Here is a 10,609-nt window from a genome sequence, read left to right on the forward strand (position 1 = left end):
TCACTCCGAACTATTTTAAGACAGGACAAAACAAGGGCCAATTTTTAATGCAGTAATCTTATTGCTATCCAGGGATTATTGTTGGAAATCCCATTTCTGAAAAAGAGTTGCCGCATCAACAAATTTTGACAAATTAGTTATTAAGTATATTGGCTCTGATGAAGGTAGATTTAATTCCTGGTGATTTTTATCAGACCGAACCCAGCAAATCTTGAGTATGGTAATCTTGATGCAGTGAATATTAATTTCCCTTTATTTCCCCAGTGTTATAGTATCAATAGTATAGTATAGCTTTAGACAAAATCAGTCAATTAAAACAAAATTCTGAGGTCTCAATGTCCATTCATTTTGCTATCACAATGGATAGCATTTGTTTTCATGGTTAGACAAATGATTTAAGGGAAATTTATTTGGAGAAATCATATTTCTATTACATATGCTACATGAAATTGGAAGGAAGGAATTCTTCCATCAGAGTATAGGAATTGGTTTTATATATATTATATATATATTTCATTGGAGAGAAAAGATTCTTCTGGTGTCTCCTGAGAACATTCAGGTATGGGGCTTCTGGAAAGAATTTGTTGTACTTCTAAGTTACTAGCTACTATTTCTCCTATCAACACTGTACATCTTCATACAATAGATCTTGTTTCTTCCTTTGATTCAGCTACTAGGATGCTTAGCATCAAAATGCATGTTCCAATTTTATTGAGGATTATTATTAACTCCGCCTTCATATTATAGTTTTTGGCTTTATTTTTCATGAAGCCCAATTTTCTCATTTGCTTATTTTAGTTTCTGAAATGTTTAATCTGCCACATATAGGTTGTACTAAAAAAGTGGGTCTAACTCTGCCTACATTAAATCAAAGAGTATTGGAGATGGGGTGAAGGTGTTATCCAGGCTTTAGGAACTTGAGCAACTATTCCCACCTACAAGGATCGCTCAAGTCTCTCTGGCTCTTGCCCTTGACTTCTCTCCACCGGGTTCTGATACCTGTGGACTGGAGTGCCCTCTCCCTCCTACTCTTCTCTCCCTTGTACCAGAGCACAAACTTCTCTAAGTACAAGTTCTCCATCCACTCTCTCTCCTATTCAAAACAACTCCTGTAAATAGGCAGCACAGGCTTGCAAATGCACTACTCCATTAAAATTCCTGAATTCCTTTAGCTCAACCCAGATGCACACTACAAGTTTATCTAACCTGGGAAGCCCAGAGATGTACCACAGAGCCCAGGAGAATGACCTGACTTAATCTATTTCTCCCCCACTGGTTTGTTTCTTTTGAGCCCAAGGGCTGTATCCCATTCCAGGTAGTCCAGAGATGCACTGCTCTCTCTCTCCTACCCTTACCAGGTCATAGTATCTATCCCAGGATGTACCCATGCTGTTGATGACCTCTCACAGAGGTTTCCTCTCCGTGATTTTTTTTTTTTTTAACCTCTGACTTACATACTACTGGGTATAGTTGGAAACTAATTTCTGGACACTTGGGTGAATATATGTCTCTTGAGAAAATGGTGTGTGCTGATAATTCATTGCAACAACTACGAGGGTCCTATACCTTTTATGGATTCAAAGAAAAGAGCATTAATAAAGGAAATTATTCCCCTTTTTAAATTTGAGTCCTTCCAAGTTATGTTTCTTCCGTTCATGAATTATTCTCTCTAGCTATTTGATTCCAGTTAGTTCAATTAAATATTGAACTATATGTAAGGCCAAGTTACAAGCTATAAAACAAATAAGACACTATTCCTACTCATATGAGATTTTAGAATAATACATTTTTGTCTTACCTCTGTCTGCATAGAAGATTCACTTGGAGAGGACTTCAAAACACTGATGTCAGCAATCTGTTTGCAGGAACTCTGACTTAAATGGTTTGTTGTGGCGTCTAGGACATTTTTTTAAAGTCTTAATTAAATTAATTTATTTGAGAGAGAGAGAGGGCAAGTGGGAGAAGGGACAGAGGAGGAGAGAGAGGGACAAGCAGATTCCAAGCTGAACTCCACACAGGGCTCTAGCTCATGACCCTGAGATTGTGACCTGAACCAAAACCAAGAGTCAGAAGCCATCTGAGCCACCCAGGGGCCCCAAGGACATTTTGGTCAGGTGATCCGCATGTGTAGCCAGAGCTGAGGCCCCTAAGGCAAGACTGTGGGCTCTGCGCCAAAGAGCTGTGCTATAAAGCAGAATATAATTGAACGCTTTTGAGACAGGCACCATGGCTGAGATGAGGTCCCCATTCATCAGGGCTTCCTCATAAGCACGTGGCCCCCTTCCCTACTGCATTCTGGGTTAGCTGTTCACCAATCTTGTTTCATAAATCCCTACAGTACTGCAGATAACATTTATCACTAACTTTTCTTTTTCCTTTCTTCATTAGTCTATAACCAGTGTTTTTGCTGCTGGACTAGGTTCCCTCAGGTCAGGGACCAAAGTCTGCATTCAGATTAAAGTGATTTCTCTTCTGGCAACTCATGGTACAGGCAAATTACTTAACTTCTATGCATCCTAGTTATTTATCCGTAAGATGTCAATAATAATAGTGCCTAACTGAGAGGGCTGACATGAAGATGTAATAAAATATTGCCTGTAAAGCATTTTGTTCAGTGCTGTGAGTCAGGAACGTGAGCTATTGTTATTACTAGTCCCTCTAGCCCCAGAATCTGGCGTTATTGATTCGTACCTGCTAAGTACTTAATAAATAAAAATACTTGACTTCCCAGGCCAGATTTATTGAACTCCAATGAGCAGGGAAGCACTTCTTTAACAAAAGGCAAACTGCTGATGGTCCAAACTGTGCCTCTATGCAACTTAGGGAAAGGACACTGTGCTGGTTTAGCTCTGTTCCCCCCCCCCCCCCCCGGGACCAATGTGCCGTGGTTGGTGCCTCAGGAGGCTGAGCGCTCCTGACTGTATCACAAGGGCTCCCTTGCCAATAGACTTGGGTTCTGTTCCTAAAAAACCTGAGAAGGAGAGTGAACTGGCAGAAGGAGAGGTGGGACCAGTATTGTTGCTCCCTCCCTGCTTGGGGCTGCATCTCTGGCTAGGGCTGCTGCTGTCCACACTGCCACCTCCCGTTGGGAAGGATGCTAGAGCTCCAGCGGTTATAGGATTCCTTGGGCACCATCTCCTTTTGGGCTCTGGGGTCTAGGAAAGGTGCTGTCTTCCTGCTCTTGCCAGTCTCCAGGTACAATATCTCTCATTGCTCTCCTTAGCCTTGTTCACACACGGGAAGTGTGGGGAGGTCATCTCTTCATGAAAGTCTTGTGAACTGAGTTGGACTCAGTTTCCTATTAGGTGCTTGTCTAATACCTGCGTTTTCCTCAGTGACATTTTACTGCCCTCTGCTGGAAACTTGTGGTAAGCAAAATACACTTATTAGGTCTCCAAAGGGAATGCGACCCTTTAGACGTGGGTTAAACAACTCAAAGGACAGAGAAGTTACAGGCACAGCGTTAATGAATTAATGTACCTATAAGCCATATTTGCCTCAGAAAGGAACCCCAAAGCCTCTTCACTTAGTTATTCGGGCTGTCACCTGTGAGTGCTTCTATGTTCTGTTTTTCTCCTCAGCCTCTTTCAAGTCCCCTTATCAAGTAGTCTGCCCTCCCTTGGGGAACTCCAGTCTTTCCCACCAAGTAAATCATCATAATTTGGGGGGTGGGCATATGTATATGAGAAATTGTTCATTGTTTATCTGAAGTTTAAAATGCAATTGATCATCCAGTATTTTTATATGCTTAATCTGGCCACAATTTCTGGGACCATTAGCAGTAGTAGCCGCACAAATGTTGTAGAACAATGGGATCAAAAACATGAGAGCGATGTGGTTGATTCAGGGTCACACTTCTACAGGCCTGATTTGCCCTAAAAAGTATAGTCTTTCTCATTGCTTGTCACTTGAGGAAATTTCTCTGTCGGTGCTGGTATGTTTGTTCCAAGTGCTGCTTGGCCCTTCCTGGGATGTGAAAACAAATAATACCACTTACAGTTGCTTTTTTAAAAAATAATTAATTAATTAATTAATTAATTTTAGATATATATATAGAGAGAGAGCGCACAAGCCGAGGGACAGGGAGAGGGAGAAGCAGGCTTTCTGCTGAGCAGGGAGCCTGATGTGGGGCTCAATGCCAGCACCCCAGGATCATGACCTGAGCTGAAGGCAGATGCTTAACTGACTGAGGTACCCAGGCATCCACTATTCACAGTTGGAAAGTAACTTTATTTGTTTCTATAAGATCCAGATTATAAGCACTAATAGAAAATAAAGGGGTGGGGCTCCTGGTTGCCTCAGCTGGTTGGGCGTCCAGTTTTTGGTTTCTGCTCATGCTTCCTGCTCCATGCTCAGTGAGGAGTCTGGTTGAAGATTCTCTCCCGTTGCCCCTCCCCTCACTCTCTCAAATAAATAAATGGATCTTAAAAAAAAAAAAAAGGAGGGACACCTGGGTGGCTCAGTCAGTTAAGCAGCTGTCATCAGCTCAGGGTATGAACTAAGGTCCTGGGATAGAGTTGCGCATCCGGCTCCTTGCTCAGCAGGGAGCCTGCTTCTCCCTCTGCCTGTTGCTCCTCCTGCTTGTACTCTTTCTCTCTGTCTCTCTCTCTCCGACAAGCAGATAAATAAATAAAATCTTTAAAAAAAAAACAGAAAGGGGAATTTTTGTTATTATTTGTATAATTTTCAGTCTCAACTTTACTGTCTTAATATTATTTATTGATGATTAATAATAAATATTTAATCACTTCATTTTAAATTAATTTGACGTACTGCTTATACCCTGGTGTAAATTTTCATCTATCATCATTTACCTCAAAGACTTTATTAAAACAGTACAAGTTATTCAGTTTTTTGACCAGGTCATAAAATTATAAAAATACTCAAAACACCCTTACTCAAATTCTTTGTCTATGGTGTAGCTCTTTGTTATGTTTCCATTCACTCTTCATTCACTAACAAATATTTCTAATACATATAATGAAAATGACACTTGATAGGCACAGTGTGCAGACAGCGTAAGACACCCTCACTGACTCTTAACTTCATACTTTGACAAGGGCACCACAAATGCTTGGTGGTTTATGTTAGTTACTTCTATATAGCCAACTAATCCAAGACTTAGTGGTTTGAAACAACAGCATTCATATCTCACAGTTTCTGTAAAAATGATTCAAATATTTAGTATTCCCTTTTTTTCCCCTTCTGCCCTGAGCCTCTTAACTATCTCTCCTTTCCCACTACTGCCATCCCGGTTGGAGATAGCTGTTTCTCTCTGCTGGATTCTCACCAGATCCTCCCAGCAGCTCCAGGCTTGGTCACTCTTGCCCCTTAAACACATTCTCTACACAGCAGGAGAGTGATCTTAAAACCAAGCCAGATCATACCACTGCTTTCTCAGGACCTGCTCGAAGAAGTTGCGTGCGTTTATAGCTCCTGAATCTGGGCACAGCTTAGCCGGGTCCTTTGTTCCAGAGTCTCAGAGTTGGCCAGGGCTGTAGTCACAACTCAAGGCTTGCATGTAGAAGGAGCCACTCTCAGCCCCTTCATGGGCTTGTTGGCAGATTCAGTGCCTCAAGGGCTGTGGGTAGAGGCCCTTCGTTCCTCACTGGCTGTTGGCTGGAGGCTGGTCTCAGTTTCTTTTCACGTAGGACTGTCCATACCGTAGCTCAGAACATGGGAGCCAGTTTCTATCAGAGGTAACAAGAAAGAGGGCCAGGCGGGCTCCCTGCTAGGCAGGAAACCTACTTCTCCTTCTCCCATTCCCTCTGCTTGTGTTCCCTCTCTCACTGTGTTTCTCTCTGTCAAATAAATAACATCCTTAAAAAGAAAGAAAGAAAGAAAGAAAGAAAGAAAGAAAGAAAGAAAGAAAGAAAGAAAGAGAGAAAGAAAGAACGGCCCAGGGAGGGCAAGAAACAAGCTGCAATCTTTTGTAACTTAATCATAAAAGTTACACCCTAGGGGTGCCTGGGTGGCTCAGTGGGTTGGGCCTCTGCCTTCGGCTCAGGTCATGATCCCAGGGTCCTGGGATCGAGCCCCGCATCGGGGTCTCTGCTTGGCAGAGAGCCTGCTTCCTCCTCTCTCTCTGCCTGCCTCTCTGCCTACTTGTGATCTCTGTCTGTCAAATAAATAAATAAAACCTTTAAAAAAAAAAAAAAAGAGTTACACCCTAACAGTTTTGCTCTATTCTCTTTGTTAAAAGGAAACCTTTAAGTCCAGGTGAAATTAATTTTAGGAGCAAAACTGAAGGCACCTTTACTATAATTTCTGGCTTTGTTTTCTAGAAAGTCTGACATCATTGAAGTGACTGCCTTGACCAAAGAAGATGGGGGGGAATGATTTTTAAGTGAAGGGGGGGGGGCAGGAGATATTTCCCAAGTAAAGAAGTTGGCAGCCAAGGAAGCTGATGAGCGCTGCTGCCTTCTGGTTGAGTCGGGTGAGGGATCAGAGTTGGTTTTAGCTGGAATTAAAGACAATAAGTGGCTATTTCTTACACATCCATGTAAATTTGTGCATTGAGAGTCATGGTCACTTCTGATGTTTGTTAATGTTTCCTCACGGTGAGAGCAGACACATGATGAAGAGGGGACTGACACTAAGGCTTTCAATGAACCAGATGGTTAGTTTATGGATTTACATCTTGGTGTGTCTAATTTAAATTGGTTGTTTGTAGAATTCTGTAAAACCTATTAAATCATGTTAGGTAGAATTAGTTCCAGAATAATTATTGGTGTTTGCACAGACTTAATATTCCTTTTCATAATTATTTTCCAATACATGAAATGCTGGAGGGGAAAAGGCCAGAACAAATGAGTTTTTGCTAATTTCACTTTCTATTTTTAGTTATCAGAATATAGTATGTATTGGATTTGGGAGATAGAAATGTTACAAACATTTTTTAGTTTGAGATAAAATCTTTGTAAAACGAATAAAAATAATGATACATTCCATGCCTCATTCTTAATTCTATTGCTTCTTCCATTTGCAGGAAGGAAGAGGCATTGGTAAAAGCATACACTTTAGTGAAAGAATCAAGAATTCATATAATGACTGCCACCATTGTATCACTGGAGTTTCAAATGTTCCCCTACCCACAAAACAGAAAGCTGTTTCAGACAAAAGTATAGTAAAAAAAAAAAAAAAAAAAGTATTGTATTGGTCTCTTTTGGACAAGAAAGCCACGAGAATAAATGATATACTGTGCTTCAGCTTCATTCCTTAGTTAATTGCAATACCATGTAAAAATTATGATAATGAACATTGTTGTTCAAGAACAACAACAAGAAGAAATTCGTCTGCCTGGCACCTGGACAGTCAGATCACACGACTCCTTTCTCAAGACCCACCCAAAGCTTCTCATCCAGCTTTGAACAAAGCATAAATGATTTAGATCCCCCGGGGGCCGCCTCTCTAACATCAACCCCTCTCTCCTCTCACTCTCCTAAATCCTTTGTTCCGGACCTCACACTTAATTCCGATGAGCCGAGCACAGTGAAAAACAAACAAATGAATAAACAAAAAACAAATCTGCTAGAGGTAGTCTCAGTATACACATTGATTCTTTTCAATAGACAAGTTTCCCATTAGCTTTTGCCTGGATCCATTCAGGCTCTGTCTCGCATTGGAGCCTCTGGTTCATTCTGTCAAATGACTGAAGAGAATTGAGGACTTAGTGTGGGAAGCAGATTCACATAGCCTTCTCTGCCATTACTCTCCAAGGTGAGTGAAAATGACCTGTTTGGCTCTTCAGCTAATCCTCTGAGGAGAATTAAAAGGTTCATAATGTATCTGTGTGATAAAGTTTAGCAGTAATATCTGTGGGCAAGATAGTTCATGGTATTTAGAGATCAGGCAGTGGGTTGTGAGCTTGCGGCAAATTTATTTGTTATTGAATTCTCTCTCTTTCAGCTCATCCTTCCTTGTGAGCAGACATGTAGTTTTCAAAAAATAGCCTGTCAACAACTTTGGAATCCCCCAGTTAGTGAGGTCCTTAGAGAGGAGATACATTTTCTTGATTAAACAATACACTGTCACACTGGGCAGACTTGAAACAGATGGGAAAAAATGGAGTTATTAATCATTCTCAATGCTCTTTGGAAAATGCAATTTCTATTTCAGCAAAGCAAATCATTTCTCTTTGGTTAGCTAACAAAAGTGGGCTGCAAAGTCTCCTTACCTTTGGGTCATGCCTGAGAACCCAGGTCTGTGAAGATTCCACAGGACCCACTTCCTTCTCCCAGTTGTCTGTGCGCGGTGGGCAGGGCTGGGGCCAAGCTAAGGTCACTTTTCCTGAACGCTCTGTGTTATGACTCCCTAGAGCTCTCCCAGAGCACATCCGGCCTCCTGGGCTTCAAGTTCCCTAAAGAAAATATAAAACAATGTGTAAACCACAGAAATATATATTAATGAGATGATGAAAATGGACACCAGATGGTACATTAAAAGCTTTTGTCTTTTCCTCCAGAGATTCACAGAAATGCCTATCAGGCACCTACAGGGTGCTTAGCGCTTGGTTAGGAAGAACAAGCCACTTAATGGGCATTCGGTAATGACATAGATACAACAATGAATAATGTGAGTCAAATATAGCATGATAGAAGACAAAATCGGACATCACAGGAACAAAAAGGATGGCAATTAAGAGACATGAGATAATCAGCAAAACCTTTAATAGTCTTCAATGATGAGAATGATTTGCCTAGCAGCCAAAGCCTTCATTGTTTTCCTTATGGAGCTCGCTGGATCACTGCCCTAGCTGTTTTTTGTCAGCTGACATTCAATGTCCTCGGAAATGTGACCATTTCAGCTAGAGCAGGCTCCTACAGACACCTAGGTCCTCCTGAGTTCTTTTATTTACGTGGGCACTCCAGAAATTTGCAGTGTATGGTCAGCCTTATGAACCATCCAGTCTCATGTTTGCCTTCAAATCTAGACTCAGGTTTCTTTGAAAGCAACATGATCTTTCTTACCAACACTCTGCTTGCAGTCTGGAAAGGACTGATTGCCCCAGGACTCATCAGTGAGCTCTGCCCAAGCATCTCAGGATGGGGGCAGAAGGGCATTCTCCCAATCCCCAGCACTCCTAGGAAACCACTACTCTGCTTGCTCCTGCAAAAGCCTTTCTCTGAGGGGTTGGCCCTTTCAGCTCTCTCTTCTTCACAACTGTCATAGCTCGTCGCTCTTCACACTCAGTAACGGCTGCGTCTCACTGCCCCTCTCTTTCTCTTTCTTTTCTTTTCTCTTTTTTGTCTTTTTTTTCCCTTTTCTTTTCTTTTCTTTTCTTTCCTTCCTTCCCTCCCTTCCTTTCCTTTCCTTCCCTCTATCCTTCCTTCTTCCCTTCCACCTTCCCTCCCTCTCTTTCTTTCTTTCTTGCTTGCTTTGCTTTCTTCTCTCTCCCTCCCTCCTTCTCTCCTGCCTTCTCTCTTCCTTCCTTCCTCCCTCCCTTCTTTCCTTCCTTCCTTTTTCAAAAAGCTTTATTGTTTCCATTTGGTTCAAGGCTTGGGAGAGGGTTCTCTGGTGGTTAAAAGGTGCCTGGTGGCTGCAGGGAAGGCGCACCCACAAGCCTGGCACCAGGGGGATTCCAGAGAGGCCCCTAAAGGCTGCTGGGCTTCAGAGGCTCCCAGTCATGCTTGGGTGAGTCTTCAGAAGAGAGATACTTGCCCAGGCCAGCCTGGGAGCCAGCCAGCCTGTGGAGGTTAGTCAGGTGGTGGCTCATCTCCTTAGTAAGTTTCACCTCCTCATCCAGGAAGTGCTTCTCCAGGAAGTCACAGCGCTGGGGATCTTCGCAGGCAGAACCCAGGGCATGCAGATCCAAAAGGGCCTGGTTCAGGTTCTTCTCCAGAACCAGGCGGTTTCTGTGGCATCCAGGGTCTTACCCACTCATCCTGGGACAGCCTCTGCACATCCTGGAAGAGGGTGTGGCTGCTGCACTGGTTTTGCTTCTTCAAGAGAAGCTCAGTACCCTCACACTTCTCAGCCAACAGGTGGAAGAAGTGGCCCACAGCCTCCAGAGTCACATCCTTGCTGCAGAAATAGACGCCCAGAGAGAGGTAGGTGCAGGAGGCCCGCAGATGCCTGCTGACCAGGCAGCTGATCGCACCTTCACCTGGGTGGAATAATACTGCCGAATCCGGGAGATCATGGTTGATCGGCAATTAGGAGCTAAGCCTGGAGTAAGGTGTTGGCTGGTCTCGGAGGCAGAGGGTGGCAAAGAATATGGCTCTGAAGGTTGTGACTGGAAAAAGGTTGGAGGGTTGTCAGAGGCTGAAAGAAGGGGCGTCCCTGGGTCTGTTCGGTCCACACATTGTTGAAACAAGAGACAGATCTGTGGGACCTCTGGGTGCACTGGCTCACTGTCTCCCTCTTCAGCTCAAACCCCACTATTACTGAAGGAGCCTAGGCTTTGGAATCAAAGAGAACTGGGTTTGAAACACAGCTTGACCTACTACCAGTTGTGTGACCAGAGGCAAGTGGCCTAACTTTCTGACCCCTAGTTTGTCACATGTAACACACAGTAATGGTGCTTTCTTGAAGTCTTGTGAGACTCTGCATGTAAATTGCACACCTCAATGCGAAATTCACAGAAAAGGATAAGTGTTGCTTTGGATGA

At 42.9% G+C, this 10,609-nt stretch overlaps 1 pseudogene; it reads right to left on the reverse strand.

The window, feature by feature from the left end:
* Positions 1-9,592: 9,592 nt before the first annotated feature.
* On the reverse strand, positions 9,593-10,141 carry LOC116870357 (annotated as a pseudogene).
* Between the last annotated feature and the right edge of the window lie 468 nt (positions 10,142-10,609).

This window comes from Lontra canadensis, unplaced genomic scaffold (genome assembly GCF_010015895.1).
Source record: "Lontra canadensis isolate GAN:19392208 unplaced genomic scaffold, GSC_riverotter_1.0 scaffold23, whole genome shotgun sequence".
Classification (NCBI taxonomy): domain Eukaryota; kingdom Metazoa; phylum Chordata; class Mammalia; order Carnivora; family Mustelidae; genus Lontra; species Lontra canadensis.